Source organism: Mesoplodon mirus, assembly GCF_964341445.2.
Source record: "Mesoplodon mirus genome assembly, chromosome: 6".
NCBI classification, from domain to species: Eukaryota; Metazoa; Chordata; class Mammalia; order Artiodactyla; family Ziphiidae; genus Mesoplodon; species Mesoplodon mirus.
This window is the reverse complement of record NC_138982.1, coordinates 27,336,607-27,358,338: the sequence shown is the minus strand read 5'-3', so window position 1 is coordinate 27,358,338 and position 21,732 is coordinate 27,336,607. Positions and strand designations below refer to the sequence as shown.

The 21,732-nt window shown below is 42.5% G+C and overlaps 1 protein-coding gene and 1 pseudogene across 2 annotated transcripts in view; both read left to right on the top strand.

The window, feature by feature from the left end:
- KCNH8 (potassium voltage-gated channel subfamily H member 8) overlaps positions 1 to 21,732 on the top strand; it is a gene marked incomplete at both ends in the record, with an annotated part of 347,867 nt that overhangs the window by 70,927 nt on the left and 255,208 nt on the right. The gene's annotated exons all lie outside the window — the stretch shown is intronic.
- LOC309806525 (farnesyl pyrophosphate synthase-like) lies at positions 8,874 to 20,878 on the top strand (annotated as a pseudogene). Its single transcript has 6 exons — positions 8,874 to 8,977; positions 10,239 to 10,433; positions 11,100 to 11,186; positions 12,418 to 12,557; positions 17,001 to 18,063; positions 20,738 to 20,878. The product of its transcript is annotated as a farnesyl pyrophosphate synthase-like (transcript).

Here is a 21,732-nt window from a genome sequence, read left to right as displayed (position 1 = left end):
CACTATTACTACAGCCTGGGCTGAAATGGAGGGAAGACTTCAGACTTTGAGCTCTGCTCAGAGCTTTGGGGGGGAAGCACTTTCCCCTTGGGGGGAAGCACTGCTTAGGCCAAGGCTAGAGATTTGGCTCAGGAGACCTGCATTCCAGACCTCCCTTTGCCAAAAGTGACTGAGTGATCTGGGATATTTTACATTCCTTTCTGGTCTTCTGTTGTTTTGTCTGTACAGTATGGAGTTTGAACTAGGCAATCTCTGAGATCTCTTCCTGTTCTAACAAAAGTCCCTTTTAGAATGTATCTTTTATTTTTCAGAAAACCTCTTACATTCTGTGGGTGAAGAGATTTGCCATCAGCTTTTAAAAGGGAAAGGGGCAAGGAATGGCCTTGGCACTAGGCTCTCAATTATGATTCCTTTCTCCTTCTACTTGCTTTCTTTTCCCATGATCTTATTTTCTCTAAAGTGACACTACCCAAATGCATAAAATAAAATTATATCCACCTAGCTCTGTGATGATTCATGTCTTGATTATTACACAGGGCTTAGTAGAAAGTAATGCAATTGTCCTTCCAATTTCATGTGAAGTCTAAGAGGAGAGAAGATTCATTTGAATACTTTACCCTCTTTTGTGTAATACAGTGCTTTTCATGTTGCTTTCTTCAAGCTTGTCTTTCTACTCCTGAAATTCCACTGAAGTGGGTTCTGACATGTTGAGAAATGGCTGCTTTAATGTTGCAGCAGGTTGAGTTTCATGTACCTATTGGTAAAAAAAGTAATAAGAAAAACACATGTCCAAAGAGGAGTGATTCACGTTTCCCAGAGAGTCAAACGAGAGATGCAAATAAAGGACCTTGGCAAGACTCTGGCAGTAGATTCCTTGGACAGCAGCAACTGGATGGAGCCCCGTTCCTGCTGGACCCCCAAAACATGATGACTTTGTTGTTACTGCTGACAGCTTCCTCTTTCACAGCCATATGCAACCAAAATCATCTCAGCAAGACGTTTCCCTACTACCCAATATTCAAATATTTTTATTTCAAAAATACCTAGTTAATGTCAATATTCTTAGTCTTCATCTAGATTATCTCCATTCTCCAATATGGCCATAATACTTGATGCTTCCATTGACCACACTTTTCTACATACTTTGTCCCATACCTACCATTTTCAAGGTGTGTCAGAGCGAGATACCATGGGTGGCAAAGATAGATTCTGCATTCACAATGACTTATATTGGGGAGGGTGTAAAAAAAACATACACAGTAATTTAAAAAGCAAGAGCAGATTGCCAGTATAACAGTCATAGAACAGAGGTCATGAGGAAGTGTGTGATGTATTTCCAAATGGGTTTTCTGAACCCCAAGTACTTTGATATAAAGGTCGAGAGCTTACCTCTGACAGGGGAGACTCCATGGAGGAGGTGGTGCTCGAGGGAGCAATGAAAGTCATGAAGGATTGTGACAAGCAGAGAAAGCAGGCTGGTGGGAACCAAGACAGTGGTTCTCAAAGGCTCTGTACCCCTGCTGATATGCACACTATACAGATGTAACATTAAGTAATATTGAACCACACAGTGAGAAAGTTTTCTCTTCCCAATTGTCTTTCAGTACTTTTATTTAGGAGAAGAAGGCTTCAGTTTGATGTGAACACATCTTTAACCCCTGTGTCCACACTTGCTAGTTAACCATTCCCTCCCCCCATTCTTTAACACATAGCCAGTAGGGCCCCAGACCCAAAAGACGATGGCAGACAACAGTACCTGTAATTCAGTTAAATGGGTTTCAGATTGCATCTACATTTTAGTTCTCTTCATCTTATGGAAAGTCATGTTGGATTTCCACTTAAAATCGTGATATAAAATATTTTAATCAAATAAATGTATTTAAGGGAGAACTTGGATAAGATAAGGAAAAGTAGAGGCAAATAATAGCACAAGTGTTAGGTAGATAGGGCAGAATTTGTTTGGGTGATGTATGAATGAATGTAGGAGAATATGAGTTTTAATATAAGTTATACTTGGCTTGGTAAGTAGCTCCATGTGATAACAAGGACAGTCCTGATGGAAAGTAGCCAGAATAAGAAGAGAAAGAAAGGTTGCGAGCAGGTCAAGGTCAGGGAATATGGGACTCATGAACTTTATTCATGTTGTATCTTCCTTGGGATTCCAAGACCACTTTCTTTACCCACATGTTAATAACTAGGGTTTATTAATTCCTTCTCAGATGCCAGGTATGGTATTATCTTCCATATGATTATCACATTTTTCATCACAACTACCCTAACAGGAAGGTATTAGCCTGAGTTTAGGAGTGAAGAATCTTACCAAAGGCCCACAGCTAGTAGTTAATAGAGTTGGGTTTGGAACCCAGACCTATTTGATTCCAAAGCTCCTATTATTCCTTGTGCCTAGAAACCCTATTCATCTCCCAGCCCCAATGTGAACACTGGCTTTTTCTGTCTAAGTCCACCTTTCCAACACACGGTCGATCTCCTCTTTGGATTTCCTGCATCCATCACTCTATATTTCTGGGTAGTCATTTTTTTCTCCTCTTCACTAGAAGTGTTTCTCTGGCCATCTACGAACTAGATTGTAAGGGCCCAGAAGGCCTGTTCCCATGTCCCAAGGCATCCAGTACTGTACTTTTTTCATGGTCAAAGCTCATATTGTTTGAATTGAGCTAAATTTCCTTGCTCTGACATGGCTTATCACAGAAATATAGCTGTATCAACTCTGAATGTAAGTGTGAACAGGTGCTCTGGCAAAGATAACTCAGGACCTACCTGGGAAGGCTTTGCTTTGTCAGATTCCAAGAATCTAATTAATTAATTTTGAGCAAATCAGCAACCCTTTGGATTTCTTAAATCACTTTGGATTTTTTTATAGCTGGGTTGTGTAACATCTGAGTTAAATAGCACAAAAAAGGATAGCCGGTAATTACAGACTTTTAGATGTCAGGAGAGAATTATAAAGAATATCTTATCCAGCTCCTTTATTTTGTCAGTGAGGAAGCTGAAGGCTTAAGCAAGTTTCACAAGTCGCTTAAGGCCACAGAGCATGTTAAGTGTAGGCCGTTAACTAAAGATCTCTCTGGATTCCTAGTCAATTATCTGGCTTTGAGCTTGGAGGTCACTTACCCCTTCTTCCCATCCAATAGAGGAACCCCTATAGTATCTCTGACTGCTGTCAACTGGGGCTCCTTGTGAGCATGGAACAGGACCCCATTTTCTTTGGAAGCAATCCATTCCATTTAAAATTAAATAGCATCTTTTCCTTTGTTGTACCCAATAGAACCTTTCAATCCTGTCCGTTGCTCTAAACAGCAGAGTTTTCTAGGACTCCCTTTTAAACCTGTCCTCATTTCCATCCACATGCACTCCTGTGATCCTATCAGTTCCAGGGTTTTAAATCTATAAACTGAGAACTTTCACCTTTGTATCTCTAGACCAACTCTCTCCTCTGAACTCTAGACCCATATAGAGCCAATTACTGGATGTCTTCTTTTGGATGTCTAGTAGGCATCCCAGATTTAATACCCAAAACCCAAATCTTGATTGTACCTTCCCACCAAAAATCTCCTCCCACCCCCTAATCTTCATGTCATTAAACGAGACTCTATTTTTTCAGTTGCTTTGGCCAGTAACCTGAAGTCATCCTGGTGTTTCCCATTCTCTTTCATTGCCTATCTAAACCATCAGCTACCCTATTGGCTCTATTTTAAAAGAACACAACATTGTTATCAACTATGCTCCAATATAAAATAAAGATTTTTTAAAAAAATTAAAATGGAAAGAATTTGAAAAAGAATACACACACACACACACATTCAGATATGTATATATATCTGAATCACTTTGCTGTGCACCGGAAACTAATACAATATTGTAAATCAACTATACTTCAATTTAAAAGAATAATGTCTTTTGATAAACAGAAGTTTGTTTCTTACCACTGTTAAATATATCAAACTTTTCTTAAAAAATAAAAATTAAAACTAAAAATTTCTTCCAGAATCCAACACATTCTTACCAACTCCACTGCTCCCATTGTAGTTCAGGCTATCATGCTTCTTGCACAGACGACTACCCCCCGCCCCTCCATGTTCCTCAACAGTCTCTTCTCCCCGCAGTGGCTGGAACATAAATCAAAATCCCCTCCATGGCCTGCAAGCTCCTCACTGTGATGTGAAAGATCCTGCTTTCCTTTTTTTAGGGTATGTGGGCCTCTCTCACTGTTGTGGCCTCTCCCGTTGCGGAGCACAGGCTCCGGACGCGCAGGCTCAGCGGCCATGGCTCACAGGCCCAGCAGCTCCGCGGCATGTGGGATCTTCCCGGACCGGGGCACGAACCCACGTCCCCTGCATTGGCAGGCGGACTCTCAACCACTGCGCCACCAGGGAAGCCCCCTGCTTTCTTTTTGACTTTATCGCCTACTCCTCCCCCTCCCCTCGGTCTTTTCTAGGTACCCTACCTCCCTCCTGTCCCTCCAGCATGGCCCCAGAACTCTCACCTCCAGCCCTGTGACTTGCAGTTCCCTCTAATTAAAACCATCTTCCCTCAAGAAAGTATACCAGTTATTGAAAAGTTTCACTGTCAGTATTAGATTGGTTACTTAGTTATCCTTTGTAGGTGGCTGAAGTAGCATTTAATTCAGGATCAACGTTCTGATAATTATAAAACGGTGGTGATTGTAAGGTTATAACGATGATCTGTGACCTATTTCTAAAGTTTTGTGGTTTTTAGAACATTTTGAAACTGTTTCTCTTAATACACTCCATTCTGAATTATCTGTGCTTATAGAAGGCTGATAATGAATTGATATCTGAATTCTGTAGTAAACCTGAAAATTGACTCAAGGCAAGACCACATCTTTACCAATGCTATGAAAAGGTAGCATACAGTGACTGTCTTGTCAGTACTTATTCTTAGGATACAAATGAGGTTTAAAATTCTGAGAAGGTAGGTGTCACTAAGCATGGGGGATAATTTGAATAAGGAAAAAATCAACTAAATTATTTTAGAAACAAAGGTAAGCATTTTCTAGACGATTGTATAAACTTTTCTGATTATTCAATATTAAAAATATGTCTTCAATTAATTATAAAAATAAACCAAACTTTTACACAGAAAAAAAAAAAACACTCTTCCTTCTGACATGCCCACACTCACTCACATCTCTGACTCCTTTTATCAGAAAATCTTTTGCTGATCACCCCCTCTCCCATATATTATCCCAATACTCTGATTTATTTGTCTTCATAGCATTTAGCACTATCTGACAGACTCTGCTTTTACCTATTTGTTTTTTCATCCTTTGCATATCCCACAAAGGCATGAGCTCAATGAGAGCTGGGATTTTATTTTATTTTTGTGGTTTCCTTCAGTGTCCTCAGCCTGCGGCATGGTGTCTGCAAAAATGTAGGTGCAACTGATAAATATTTGTTAAATGAATTTCTCCTTTAACTTTGTCATTGAGCCTGGTCTTATACTTGTACCGTGTTGATTCTAGAATCCCTGTGCAAGCATTTGCCTTTATTCCTAGAAATATCATAATTTTAGTGTGGGCCATGAGGCAAAGTTGGCAAAATCTTTTTGAGTCTGGATTTTTTACCATCCTAAGTTTATTTATGATGATTGTTAATATTAGCCACAGTTACTATGTATTGAACACTTGCATAGCCATCACCCTGCCAGGTGTTTTACAGTATTATTTCCCTTAATCCTTACAGTGGCCCTATGGGAAATGCTACTATTGTCCTCATTTTGCTCATGAGGAAATTGAAGCCTGGAGAGTTAAGTGACTTGCTCACATAGCCAGGGAATGGCAGAGAAAGCCACACTTCAAGGCCACATGTCCCGGATTCAGATACACTGTCGTAATGAAGAGCATGGCCTCCGGAAGCAGACAGATCTGGGTTAGCATTTACTCACATAGCTGTGTGATGTCGATTGAGTCCTTTTTCTCCCTTGACATTCCCCATCCCATAAATGAGAGTAACAGTAACACCAACTTCATAGGGTTGTTATGATGATTCGATGACTCTGGTCCCATGCTTAGTACAGTCTTGGCACAGAGTTAAAGCTCAAAAAGCGTTGTCATCATGGCAATATAATTAATAGGACTAAAAAAAAATCAACGAATAATTGTTTTGCTCCTATTGGGCAACGCGTGTCCTCTTAATGTTCTTTTTATCCCACATCTATCTATATTACTTCTCCCTTCCATCTATGTATCTATAAATTTGATAATGGCCTCTTAATATAAACTATGGATTAAAAGTGGTGAAGGAGGTACAGGTGAGGATAAACCTTTAGACAGCCAGGGATGCCCTCTAGAAACCGTGTGAGCTTTGTTTAACAGCAAGAAGGTACTGGTTAGTATGGCACCTTCTAGGAGCATGACTTAGTTTTACCAGTCTGTTCTGTTCATCTGCTAAAGGTGAGCACAGCTTTACTTTCCTTCCCAGGGGATCCTACCGGGACTAAATGACTCGGTAGGAAATCCAAGGAGAATCTCATATCTACTGCTTTGGGCAGACTGGTCTCTAGTTAGCCCTCTTCTTAGCAGTGCTGGAGGTAACCTGGATGCTTGGCACTTTTAAAAGCAGTGGAGAGGAGCAACCCACCATTTCTTTCCATAGTTTGTCATCACACGGTAATGACAATATGAATGACAATTGATACCCTTTGTTGAGTACTTATCCTATGTCATGCACTGGAAAGAAATATTTTATCTGCACAAAAATATACTAGATGTTACTCCTATTTTCTAGAGGAGAAAACTGTACAGAGTGGGTTTTTGTTGGTGCCCCATCCAGATCGCCTTTACTTTGCTAGGTCAGTTATTGATTTGCTGCCTCATGGCTCTGAGCGAGCTGTTTGACACGTGCTCCGTGATAACGGGCTTCCAGTAGAGGGCGCCAGGGGGCTCTGCGGGAGGAAGATGCTCTCCTGCCCGTGCAGAGTGGTCCTGGAGGAGGGAGGTTTGAGTGTCAGGGCGGCTGCTGAAGCCTGCCCGCCACGCATCGAGCCCCAGACACGGTCGCTGTGTAAACCTGCAACCTTAGTCTCACCGTAACCTTCCCATAGCTGTCTTCACCCTGAAACCAGAGCCCCTACGTGACTCCCCTCCTCCCCTCCTCTCGCCAGCCCGCATATTTCCTGCACCCGCACCCACAGCATCAGTTGCTCATCTGGCCCCACTTGCACCTCACACTCCCGAGAGTGGAGGCCACTTGCTTGCCCGGCAGCCCAACCCCTGTCCATCGCAGCCAAACCAGCATCCTTCTGTGCTCTCTGGTGAACTGAACCCCACTGTCTTCAAGTTTATCTTCCTTAGATTATCTGCCTCAGCTCCAGGGTACTACACAGGTACTCTTTCATCACAGTTAGTAATTATCTATATTGCGCTTATGGCCTGTATGATTTCCATATCCGGCTTGGATCCAGACTGCTGTCGGCCCATCCCACGCCTGCTCCAAGCATTGGCTGCTGAACTGACAGAGGTTCCCTCCTCAAATAATTGCCCTCAGCAACGGGAGCTGCTTTGCCCAGGAGGTTAGCACCCTCCCTAATCCTCCCCTCCACCTGTGAGCCAGAGGCAGTGACTAACCCGTGAAAGCCAGCTCCTGTGACCTCAGGCAAGGACAACTCTACAGTGAGGTTCACCCTCCAGAGGCCCCTGTGGATCAGGTTGAGGTGAAGCTTCACCAGAAACCTGGTCCTTTCTTAGCTCTCTTTCCCATTCTCAGTCCTCCTCCTCCTCTCATTCTCTTATAGGCTTTACTTGAGAGTCAGCCCTTAATAAATTAGATATGTCCTAATCCTTGTCTCAAGCCTTGAGGCATCCTGACCTCAAATATATACCCAGGCCACAGAGCTAGAAGATAATGAAGCTGGTGATTGTACTAGGTCTATCTGACTCCACATCCTGTGTCTTTTTTTTTTAATTGAAGTATAGTTGATTCACAATGTTGTGTTAGTTTAAGGTGTGCAGCAAAATGATTCAGTTTTTTCAGATTCTTTCCCACTGTAGGTTATTACAAAATACTGAGTATAGTTCCCTGTGCTATACAATAGGACCTTGTTGTTTATCTATTTTATATATAGTAGTGTGCATCTGCTTAACCTCAAACTCGTAACTTATCCCTCCCCCAACCTTTCCCTTTTGGTAACCATAAGTTTGTTTTCTATGTCTGTGAGTCCGTTTCTGTTTTGTAAATAAGTTCATTTGTATCATTTTAAAAGATTGCACATGTAAGTGATATCATATGGTATTTTTCTTTCTCTGTCTGACTTACATCATTTAGTGTGATCATCTCGAGGTCCATGAATCCTGTCCTCTTTGCCACCACTTTCTTATGATTGAGGGAACCTCTCGCTTCCAGCATGTTCTCTGTAACATAATGTGTCTTCTATGCTGAGCATTTTGGTCTCAACAATAGCCTGTCATTGGTCCAGGGTGAAGTTTGTGATTACTGGTTCAATATCCAAGGCTTGTGCCCACTGTTGCTGGAGGCCCACACGCCCATGATCTGTTCCGTGGAGGCTCACACACCCTTTGCTGTTACCGCCTCCTGCCATATCTCTTCCTCCTTTCTCTTCCCCAGAGAGTGTGGGCCAGCATCCAGGTTGGAGCTCTACCACCCCAGTTCCCTGAAGTGAGTCTGCTTGTTTAGCTAAATCACGCTCCTCTTCTCCAGGCATGTTTATTTGGGGTAGGCTAGTTCTCCACGCCCTGGGAATTGTGCACTGGCATTCACTGAGGTTCAGACACTAAGTTGACAACTTGACACTTGCATGCCTTTTAGGGAAATCATGGTTATTACTGGGGGCCATAGCAGCAGGTTTATTTATAACTCCTGGCAGGGCACACTGGCATGAAGTGGGATGCTAGCGGAAGGCAGTTGGAAGGCTACAGGGACCCAGGAGAACTAGGAGGACCTAGATTTCCAAGTAAGGTTGTATGTGTCAATCTGGAAAGGTAATTAGGCCAACACGGTGTGAAAGTAGCTTGTTTCAGCCCATTTCGTTTTCAGGTGCTCTAACGCAGAGTGAAAGATTCAGCAGACAATTCAACACGTCTTGGATTTAATTGTCTCTTTTCTGTGATCTCACCATGTATTTTGGTTTTGTGGTTTGTCGTTTGACTACCATATACAGATCCCGTCGGGGGTTTCTCAGCCTAGTCAATGCTCCCTGGTTGACCCCAAGTGACTCCTGTTTTTCCATTTGGTAGCAATTACTTGACAGTTACACAACTTCTTCTCTCCCTGCCTCAAAAAACAAACTAATAAGGGATGGGCGTTCTTATTGGTAGCTCTCCTTTCTTCAGAGAGGCTGTGTACCCCCCTTCAGAAGGTGGTTCCACACCAGCTTTGCCGCCTTTCCTTTGTGGCTGGATGGAGTATAGCTGTCGCTAATTCAGTCACATTTTTAGTTGTCCCACCGTTAGATGAAATTATGAGTCATCGCTAGCGAGTGTCAGCAACTGCAAATAGCAATGCCGCCTTTGAAGGCGGCAGAATCCAACTGGGAATTGAGAAAATAATAGAAATTTAGAATAATGGGCATGCTGGGAATGAACCATTTTTGGGTTCAGAAACCTAGTTCCTCTGGTAATTTGAAGGAGCAGTTTTGCTAATAAAATTTGTCCGTGTTGAATGAACCTGCTGGATCTACCCATCATTCACAGAACAGCTTGAATTATCACTTTCCCATCAAAATTTACCCCTTCCTTTAGCTGGCTGGCTCTTTGAGCCCGTTTTCTCCATTGTAGGCAGGGAATGAGGGAGAAAAAAATAGAAAGAAGTTGTAGCACCAGCTGAGGCGGGCTGGCCTTTGTCTACATGGGTGATGAAGCTTGTTTACTTTATGCAGGTAACTTTGGATGAAATTCAAGTGGTGCTGCATTGAGTTGAAAGGGCAGATATTCGTAATAGAAATTCCCAATGATGGTCAATATTTACCAGCAGTCTTGATGAATTTGCAGATCCACGATCCCCACCCCTCTCACCACAGGAGGTTTTTAACTTCAGGAAGATGAGTAATTGTCACTGACAGCCTCAAAATTTTTAACAATCATCATAATTCCCCAGACCAGTAAAGTGTGTTAGTTTACCTGCCACCTTCATGGACGTGCCCTTTTGTAGAACCTCTTTTCCCCCAGTGGAACAGAAATGCTTCTCCGTCCAGGAAGTACAAAGCCCCAGATACAACAGGAACCCCTTTTGTGTTCTCTGCAGTTTCCCCAGCAGTCAGAGTGCTGTTCTCAAGGAAACCGTTATCTCAGCAGGATTGATTTTTCCGCTGGGCCCCGGGGATGGCAGTAGCGGGCAGCAGGCCAGGTGTGGGGAGCCCGGGAAGGGAGGAGGAACCAGAGTTACAGGGCAGGTTGAGCAGAGGCTGAAGGAAGGCTTTGGGGTGAGCAAGGCAGTGTGGTAAAGAGCTCCAGCTCTGCTTTTCCACCACGCATAGCTGTGTGAGGGTAGAGAAGACACTTAACGTCTCTGAGGTCATATCTTCAGGTTTAAATAGAGAGTGACAGCAGGCCACGCCTCCTGAGGTTGCCGTGAGGACAGGATGACAGATTCCTGTGGTCCCAGCACCTTCCGTCGCCTGAAAAGGCAAATCATTTGGCTTGTGTACACTTATCATCACTGCTAATTCATGTTGGGGGAAATCATCTGCTTTTGTTGAAAAGTGTTCTATTTCAGTTTATTTAGCTAATGTGGCTTGAGAAATATCACCTTCCGTTTCTACAGTTTATAAAAATCTGTCAAGTCCAAACTTTTAAAGTAGGTGAGGATTTTGTGAGCAGGTGAGCGCACCTGCATAACCAGGAGTCGTTGTGATTGATGTACACGTTGTTTTCTGGAGGCAAATATTTTAAAACCTTGAAAAGTTTCTCTTTACTGTATGAAGACTTTTCTTTTCTAGCCCTTTTTATTTTTTGGTTTGTTCATCAAAATCTTCTTCCGGGAAAAATACGTACTTGCTTGTTTATGGGTTTAACAGATTCCTATATAATTTTTACTGAGTGCCAGGCATGTTCTAGGTTCAGTACAAATATTAACTCGGTGAATCCTTATTACAATACTCTGAAGTCGGTTCTGTTATCATCCCTGTTTTACGGTTACGTACATCGAAGCCCAAGGCCATTCAAGTTCAAGCAAGTTCGAGATCCTTAGGCAGTGAGCTGCCCAGCTAGGATTCTAATCCAGGCTGACTGGCTTCAGTGTCAGGGCTTGCAGGGAACAGGCTGGGCCAGTCTGGTCTATTAGGGCTATGGAGACTTTTGAATGACAGGAGCTGGGAGTATTTAAGTTGTTCTGTGTGTCTGTCAGGATGGGATTTCTGGGTTGACATTCAGTCACCTTATGTATTCAGCTTAGGGCTGTGGCTTTAACCAGGAATCTCCCCTTTGCATGAGGCTGTACAGATGGGGAGTTAGGGAAGCAGAGTTGCTGCAAAGTGAGGTTAAGGACTCCCTTTTAAGAATCTGTGCCATGTGTATTAGGAGTCACTGGAGTTGAGTGAATTAGCTGTTTTCTGAATGAATCTCTAAACTAGATTCTGAGACCCTTGGCGTTTCTGATTCACCTTCAAGAGCCCTGTTGAGTGATTCATAATAGTTTTACTCAGCACAAATAGAAGACCTACACACCGAAACCAGGATTTTACCATTTATCTTCTTTTTTTTTCTTCTGATAAATAAATGTCAAATTTAGAAGAAAAAAAAAAAGTCAAATTCCACTAACCATGGGGAAGCCCATGGACTTAAAAGATTTTTTTAGGCTTCACTGGCTCGCATATGCCTTGGAGGAAGTTGATGGACATTTTTGTCCTCCTTCTTCAGTGACTGTCCCCGATCCACCCACATTGAGCTGCTTGTGCCATACCATCTGACTATGTTTTTAGATAGAAAAGTACCATGGGCTTTCCCCGCTGCACATTCTCCTGTCACTGGTGGCTCCTTCTCAGCTCCTCTTTTCTGAGACTTCATAAAACTGCAGTGCTCTGGAACTCAGCCTTTGGGCAGATCATTTCACTCCTCTGCTCAGGATGCTATAATGACCTCACCTCCAATGTTCTTGCATTAAGGCCTTTTATCATCTGCCCCTTTACTCTCACTTTGGCCTAATTGCCTATTACTTTGCTAGAGCTTCCAGAACCCAGTACCACAAGCTGAGTGGCTTAAACCACAGGCATGTATTGTGTCACAGTTTTGGAGACTAGAAGTCTGAGATCAAGGTGTCAGCAGGACTGTGTTCCCTTTGAAGTCATCAGGGAAGGATCTATTCCAGTCCTGTCTCCTAGACTCTGTTGGGACCTTGACATGTGCCAGCATCACGCCAGTCTTCATCTGGCAGCCTCACTGTGTGCATGTCTGTCTGTGTGTCCAAATTTCTCCTTTTTTATAAGAACACCAGTCCTAGTGGGCGAGGGGCCCATCATACTCCAGTATGACCTCATCTTAATTAGTTACATCCGCAGTGGCTCTGGTTCCCAGAAAGGCCACACTGTGAAGTACTGGGAGTTAGGACTTCAGCGTATGCATTTTGGTGAGACACAATTCAAGTCACAGCACTACTGTGCTCTCCCTTGCCCCCTGTGAGACATCACGCTGCCCTTGTTGCTGTCCTGTGAATACTTGGGTGTGTCTCTGCCCTAAGGCCTTGTCTGTTCCCTCTGCCTGGAACATCCTTGCACCCCAACTGTCCACAGGGCTCATGAACTGCCCCCTTCTCAAGTCTGTCTTCAAATATACTTTTCTCAGTAATGCCTCCCTCCCCTGATCATACCCCTTAAAATCACGTCATCTCCCCTCTTTCCCACCCTGCCCCCCAATCTCCCTGATTTACTGTTTTTCTGCAGTACTCACCACCTTCTAACATACTTGGTAATTTGCTTATTTACTAGTTTTGTCGTTTGTCTTCCCCCAACGCTGACACTGGAATGTAAACCCAACGAGGGGCTCTTGGTCTGTTTCCTTCTCTGATTTATTCTATACACCTAGAACAGCAGTACTTGGAGCATAACAGCAGCTGGAAAAAATGGGTATAGCGTTCTCATTTTTCTTTATCAGTTGCTTTAGTCATAGAGGTGCATGCCTTTCATACATTGGAGTAAGGCAGGTGGGAGGAGGGCATAACATATCTTAAACTATTTTCTTGAACACCATGACATAGCTTTCTTGTAGTGCCCTACACCTGGGACCTTTAGCCAGATGTCACGTTTATGATGATTGCAATTCCTGGGGGCGGCAGGGCGCGGGTGGAGGGAACTTGCCGTCCCTCCCTTCCTGGAGCTCAGAGCATTTTCCACATACAAGATGAAACCAGATCCCTTCTGCTGAGACACTGAGAGGCCTCATTTGACTTATTTCCACTGTCATTTAGCTATTGGAGGAGCCATCATCGACGCTCATGGAAGAAACCGATGGTCAGCCTGAGAACTCAGGCATCCTGACTTGCTGTGATTTTCCTCCTAGCATAAAAAGGTAGAAAGCTCCAAAAGTGACCACAAAGTGCTCTGGGAGACCCTTCTCTGGCTTCACTAGAGTGGATGAGGTTTCAAAGGCCCACAGATGTCACATCCAGTTTTCTTAATAATCAAGGCCTCTCTCTCATGGGCCTCTGGTAGCCTGTGTCAGGAGCGATTCCCAGCAGGACCACGGAGCTAGGCAACTCCCCATGCATTTCTTGGTCTTAAAATCCATCATTTTATATTAAAATTTTCTATTTGTTCTCATCCTTTGCCCTCATAAATATTGTATATTTTTATGAGCCTCTGTCCTCATAGAATGTGGAGCTTAATGAGGGCAAGGGTGTCTTACACATTGCTGGTTTTCGTTGTGGTGCCAGCATAGATGCTGGCACATACAGGATGCACGAGAGCTTTTTCTTAAGCCCCAGCTGAAGTCCAGCCTCCAAGCTGCATCACCACCCAGCTTCCTGGCTTAGCACGGTGGGCAGGGGCCATGCCTGGACCATTTTGGTTTAGTTTCTTCCTGGAACTCATGAATGGCCTTCAAAAGTAATGGCTTACATATCACATTAAGCAGTGCTTTAGCCAGGAGGAAGATTGGTGGTTTGTAGGAAAGCATGGAAGGGTGTTTCAGACATCACGAGGCCCAAGAGGTGAACTGTCTCAACAAGGTATCCAAAATGGATAAGACTTCAAAGGGAAGGCCTGGCTACACAGAGGCCATTGATTTTTTTCAGCCACACTCATTCCTGGCTGGCAACATTATCCACGACTGACCATAAAACAGCAGGGGTATCAAGAAGTTGACATGGACCGAGGCCACACACCAGACCCCTCAGTCCACAGGTGATAAACCCTGTCATTTGTTTCCTGCACAATGTCTCCTCTGCACCTCTGTCCTGTTGGTGCTGCCCCCATGAATCCATCTGAAAGGAAGTAGTGCCTTTTTTTAAAAATAAATTTATTTATTTTATTTATTTATTTTTGGCTGTGTTGGGTCTTCCCTGCTGCGCACGGGCTTTCTCTAGTTTCTCTCTCCAGGGAGGAGAAAGGAGCACTGAAACAGACTGAGGCAGCCAAGTGTCCATGTAAAGTATCACAAAGGGTATGTCAGCCATTGTTATTATTCTGGATTTTATGACGTTTGTGTTTGTCAACTTTTTACAGTTTGTCATTTTTGTGATTATTCTCAGCCTAAATGAATCTTCATCTTTAGTCCTAATGTATTTATATTTTTTCTTACAAAATTCCTCTTGATTTTAAAAAGCTTTAGGACTTCCAAAACCTGGATCATCCCTGCCTCTGTCTTCTCAATTATCTTTGTTACATTTTGACAAGTCTTCTGGGGTCTAATGCATAAAATTCTCAAATAAAGTTTAATCTCATTTTTCAGCTAATATTAGTAATGTCTACATGGACTGCAACTTCTAAAAAATATGTAGATATTAAATAATTAGTACTTACTTAGGTTCTAAGTATTATAGGAAAAAATAACACTAGCATCCCGTTATTATAGGACATGTATCCAAGCAACTTGAGTAGATCTTCATAGCCTCAATGCTTCAATGAATTCCTCAGAGTTCTTATCTATCTGCCTTCCAAATGGGGCTATGTTCATCTACATAGAAAATTACATTTCTACATGAGAAATTAAATTTAAAAAGTGTTTTATATAGCCAAAATATATTCTAGTTTCCTGGGGAAAAAAGATGATGAAATGTTTCATCACTTCCACTTGAACTATAATTGACTAATTAGAATTAGTGCATGTGTGTTTGTGTATGGAGGGTAATATTTTTGGCATTTCCAATCATCAGCATAACTGCAGTAAAGGTTTCAGAGAACATCCATAATGCCTTGTAAAAACGCCTATGATGTGAAAAATAATACCAGCTCTCCCTTTAAATAAACTGCATTCCAAGAAAAATAGATATACTAAACTTTGATAACGGTAAGTGGATCAGAAGAACTTTCCAGCTCAGGTATAAGATAGTTGTAGAGCCTTTGAAACCTTTGAAATTTCTGCTTTGACCACAGATAAATCTGCAGTGAGATGACTAGCATCCAATTTGTTCCAGCTCACGTTTTAGGATGAAGCCCATCTAGGAAATGAAAAAAGACCTGTATTTGCTGTCTTGAGATTTCCCAAGTGACTCCCCATGCAAGTTTTGACCTGGACCAAATCCCTGAACTTCTTTGGGTCTCAGTTTCCTCATTTTATGATACAAAGGTTTGGGGCCACATCTCCAATTCTGTTTCCAGTTCTGGCACAAATATTCCACGGTCTTTATCTCTATCTGCATCTTAAATGGGTCAGATCCATAAGGGAGAAGAAGAGTTATTAGCACTCTGTGTTTCATAGATGTTGGGGGAGATGAAGACACCCCTGGAGCCCTCAAGATTCCACGGAATAATTGCTTGACACTCGAGTGAGAGTTAACGAAGGGGATATTCCAAACATAGGACATTAAAAACCATCATCCATTATTCAGCAATTCTGTGCTAAGGTTAAATTTGCATGTGGTCAAAACTACCTACCACTGTCCCCTATGAAGTAAGTCTACTGCACACTGTTTTTTTACTAACACAGTCAGATTTTCCCTGGCATTGAACAGGTAACTGACTCTTGAATTGAGCCTCAGATGAAATACTTGCCTTATGTTTGGGGCCACAATATATTCTTTTTAAAAGCTTATCTTACTTTTTACATATACATGTATCTATTCTTTTTCAAGTTCTTTTCCCGTTTAGGTTATTACAGAATATTGAGCAGAGTTCCCTGTGCTATATAGTAGGTCCTTGTCAGTTATCCATTTTAAATATAGCAGTGTGTACATGTCAATGCCAAACTCCCAATCTGTCCCTCCCCCCAGCCCTTCCAAAAGCTTATCTTGACACCATTCCAACTGAATAGTCAAGTTACCTTTTCCCTGTCTTTTAAATTGTTTTCTTATTTGTTTACTTTCTCTACATTCATGCTGAGTTTGTATATTTTGTAAGTTAAATGTGCTTCTTTGGGATTGGATGCCATTGTATTACTTTTCATTTGAGATCTCAAAGTTGACTGCTAAGAGCAAATGTTTGTGTCAGCCATTCAGTACTAACTCATATTGCTATGGTGAACCACTTTATAACGGATCATCTGTGCCTCCTACTCTTACTTGACCATTTAGGACTGTGAAACCTCAAACTTCTAGCCCAATTCCTCAAAGGCTCACAATTTACTTGCCATTTTCTTCTATTTGTTTGGGAAATTTAAAAAAAAATGTCTGCCTTTTTAAAGGTTGTACTGCTGTATCACTTTCTAGTTTCATATCAAATATTTTAATCTTTAATATCTTTCTGAGCTAAAAAGGTATGCAGAGTTAGGGATGGGGAAATGCAAAGGAAGTTCTCTGAAATCACAGAAATCATAGTTGGTTATGCACAGAGGGCGTAACAAAGGCAGATTAAGACCTACAGTGACAATCAGCAACTGGCATCCAGGAACAGAGTATTTTAGTCCTCCCTCCAAATAGATGGAGACCAGAAATTGGACATTTATGCAGAAAGGCAGGATTTCATCCAGCACTTATCCCAGATTGTCAAGGTGCTGACTGAGGAGGACACTGGGCACCCAGAGACAGGAGATGCTATTGCCCGACTCAAGGAGGTCCTGGAGTACTATGCCATCCGAGGCAGGTACCATCGGGGTTTGACGGTGCTAGTAGCATTCTGGGAGCTGTTGGAGCCCAGGAAGCAAGATGCTGATGGTCTCCGGTGGGCCATGACTGAGGGTTGGTGGGTGGAACTGCTCCAAGCCTTCTTCCAGGTGTCAGACGACCTCATGGATGCATTCTTCACCCGACGGAGGCAGATCTGCTGGTATCAGAAGCCAGGCATAGGTTTGGCTGCCATTCATGATGCTTTCCTCCTGGAAGCATGTATCTACCACCTGCCGAAGCTCTGCTGCTGGGAGCAGCCCTATTACCTGAACCTGACCGAGCTCTTCCTACAGAGTCCTTATCAGACTGAGGTCGGACAGACCCTGGACCTCATCACAGTCCCCTAGGACAGTGTGGATCTTGGCAGATTCACTGAAAAGAGGTACAGATCTATTGTCAAATACAAGACAGCTTTCTACTCCTTCTATCTTCCTATAGCTGCTGCCATGTATGTGGTGGGCATTGATGGGAAGAAGGGAGCATACCAATGCCAAGAAGATCCTGCTGGAGATGGGAGAGTTCTTTCAGATTTAGGATGATAACCTTGATCTCTTTGGGGACCCCAGTGTGATGGGCAAGATCGGCACTGACATCCAGGACAACAAGTGCAGCTGGCTGGTGGTTCAGTGTCTGCAACGGGCCTCTCTGGAACAGTTCCAGATCCTGCAGGAGAACTGTGGAGGCCGAGAAGGTGGCCCGGGTGAAGGCGCCAGACAAGGAGATGAATCTGCTGGCTGTGTTTACACAGCCCAAGGAGGACAGTTACAGCTACCTTATGGGTCTCATGGAGCAGTATGCTATGCCCCTGTCCCCAGCCACCATCCTGGGGCCAACACACAAGATCTGCAAGCAGAAAGAGTCACCTAGAGACTTGAGGGTGGGGAGGGGAGGCTCTCAAAAAATTATTGTCTAACCTGTAAAAGAAAAGGAAGACCTACAGTGATACATCTTCTATTGATGTGTGCTTCTCTGTAGGAGAATGTGTAACAGTCTTAAAAGACAGAGCCAAGATTTCTGTTAAGACTAATAGGCATGGAGTGGTTATTCTCTTGGTAATTTCAAAGTAAAGCTTTTTTACATGGGAAATAGAGTAGTCTAACTCAAACAGGAGACCAATTTTTCTTCGACATTGAATAAAGGCAAATTCTGACACATTTCAATGGTGAGTACATTATATGTTCCACCTTAGAAACTATTTAACCTTATTCCAGCCATTAGGTGTTTTAATCACTTGACAACGTAATTCATTAAAAGTTGCCTTGCAGTCTGTGGATAATTAGTCTGGTAACATTTATTTTGTTTACCTGAACCTTTCTTGCTTTGAAAATTGTGAATCCTGGCTAGTCTGTGTTTAAAGATAAAGAAACCATTTATAATGATCTGAAATGTCATTTAATTCTCACTCCTTTTCAAAGGCATTCATTCCAACAATGGTGAGAGGAACTGAGTTTTCTTAAGGCTCACTTGGTTTTGATTTTTAACAAAATATATCATTGATTAAAGTAAAACCAGACCTTTTGTTGTTTTACCAAGACCAGAATCACCACTCACTCTCAAGGATATATTTTGGGCAAAGTGTTGCTGGTTACTGCACAAACCCTGCATAAGGCCCAGCCTCTGACTTCGAGGGGCTTATAGCTTATAGTGATGACAGATATATAGAACTGTAACCCAGAGGTGGCTTTGGAAAATGATAGAATGGAGTAAAAGACAGTTCAGCTGAAGTCAACAGAAGAAAAACAGAAGAGTGAGAGAAAAAGAGGATCCGAATGGGATATTGATGTTGTTTCAGGAACAGACCAAGATAAGGATAAAGACAAAGGCTGTAGTCAGAATATGGAGAATTTAGTGCTAACGTAAGTGTTTGGACTTTATTCTTAGCTCTTGAAATCAAATGCTAATGTGAAAGAAGATTTGAGGAGATAAAAGAGAGTTACAGAATGTTAGAGCAGGGGCCCATAAAAATCCAATCCATTGTTTTACAGATAAGGAAACTGAGGCACAGAGAGGTTAAGTGACTTACCAGAGGTCCCATAGTATATCAGTAGCATAGTGGGGCCATAGACTTGTCTGCTGGCTCCCAGCCTAGACATCTTTTTATCCCATCATGCTATAGTAGGCTATTCAAGGGCAAAGTCTTCATAGGTACTGCTTCTTGAACATGTAGTAGATTGGCCTAGGTGTCATTGTTTTTGACATCTGTTTTCCTCCTAAGGGTTTCTAAGAATTATAGCTTTCTTCCTGATTCCTGAATGTGGTGTGTATATTCACTATATGTAATAACTTGCCCTTCATCTGTAAGATTCTGCTTCCAAAATCATTGGCTTGCTGCGTGGCTTTTGGAAGGTGGTGTGTTTTACTGATGTGGACTTGAAAGTTCCGTGTAATCATTATCCTCTAGAATAGGCATTCCCATCTAGTCTGGAAGTCCTTTTGTTTCTTGGGCTCCCGCATTGATAGGTGACAGATTCAGACAATATTTATGTCCATGACGTGGAACTAAAGTTAGCACAAAATTGTATGTCTACGTTTAAGATACTTATGTTATTTTCTCCCATAAAATATTTGTGCTCTTGTCGTAGGTTGGGTGTATGTACACGCTAGTGATTTAAAATGAGGTGTATTGTTTGTATATTCACAGGTGTTTATTATGAATTCAGTGCCTATGAAAAGTGATACTTTGAGTAAACCACATTGTCAGGAATTGCAAATATATACTTTGAAATGACGCTTTTGATTTGAAATTCTTCTTGACCATATAAAGCTTCCTCCAGTCTCAGATATTCCAATAGTGTAAATACTAAGTACTACCTTGTAAAGGCATAACTTGAAAAATTCTTACAGCCTTCATATTGGGCATATGGATTGTACTGAGCAGTGCTTCAACAATCAGCAGTGTTGGCTGGATGGCTTTGGGAAAGGCAGCACCTACTGTATTTATTTCATAAAATGTCTGCATATATTTGGTATAATTATATATTTGTGTGTGTGTGTGTAAGTGTGTGTGTGTGTGTTTTGATCAGTAGTAGTTGGAATACCCAGAGACTTTTTGCCTCAACTGTTACAGGGCGTGCTTTGTATTTTGTGGAGACCAAGACCCTCACAAGAAGATATAGTTTGTATAATTCTTGTCTTGATAAGGCCTTGGCACCAAGAAACTGAGTTACGTTTGGGAGGCATCATGCTTTATTTAGCATTAAGGTTTCTGCTCCAACATCACACACACACACACACACACACACACACACACACACACACACACGACAGTTCACTCTGCAGGAAAGGCAGCTGTTAACTTGCTAACGCTCAGGCCTTCCAGGCTGTGCTCAGCAAAGCTCTAGCAGGTGCCATTCACGTGAGACTACAAGACAGGGGTCTGAATAGCGCCCCCTGCAGTTTTGCATTGCTCTGCAAATGCAGTACTCATCTTAAAACGTTCCCTAAAGATTTTCAATAACAGGAAACACCACCAGCACGCATGCGATCTGCAAGTTTATGTACAGTCTGAACATCCACAGTGTCCCATTTTCTCACCCCTGAACTTCCACTAGACCACAAGACTTCGGGTCTGTTTTCACCGCCGTGCTTCCAAGTCTTCCCCTGGATTCTTCACTGGGCTCCTTTTGCCCGGATTAGATCCAGTGACTCCTTCAAATCACCAGCTGGAGTTTGTTGCTTACTTTCAGGCATAACGTGGGAAGTACCATCACCCCCCTTTGGAGCCAACGTCACTCTTTGGGTGCCTCAATCTGGTTTTCCTACTAATCTCAAAAACCAGGCAGAACATCTCCCTCCCTCTTTCTTAGACTCTCTTGTCCTTGAGTCTTCCTTTTACTCATTTCTTCCCAACGTAGGCAAAGCTTCTATTCTCTGTAGTATTAGTGATCTGTACCCCCAAACGGGCCAGTGTTTTATTCTCTTCTGATATCACAGCCAAGTGGAGGGGATGGACAGTAAGATGGTGATGCATGATACTTCTCCTTGTTGAGAGATTTGGCTCCTAGAAGTGATCCGTTGTCCAGATTAGGAACCACGTATACATGAGAACTCAACAATTCCCAACAGTAACCATGGGTTGTGTTTGAATATGAGTGCTTTGTTCTCAGTACAGAGCTTGACAGGAGATACACACAGAGGCAGACACATGTTATAAGTGGTACAGACATAGAAAGTATATCAACTACCTACACCCTATGGAGATTAAGAAAAAGAGTTTAGCATAAAAGAACAGTAACCAAGACTTTTTAAACATCTTGTTTATGCCAGAGACTCAGTAAAACATTCAGTATGTAGTCTGAGAACCAGGTTCTCACATCAGTCCTGAAGTGAGGTAACTTGCAGCCTCCTTGTGACACCTTAGTGAGCTGAAACACAGTTAACAGTTAGCCATCAGGATTTGGGTGCAAGTCTGTCAGGATTCAAGGATCTTGTGTTTCCAGGGTACATGATGCCTATGAAAATAAGATGCTTGAATGGGAGGGGAGCTGCCATGTGGGGCAGCCCTCCATGCATAATGCTATGCACTTTCATGTATTCCTCTTTCAGA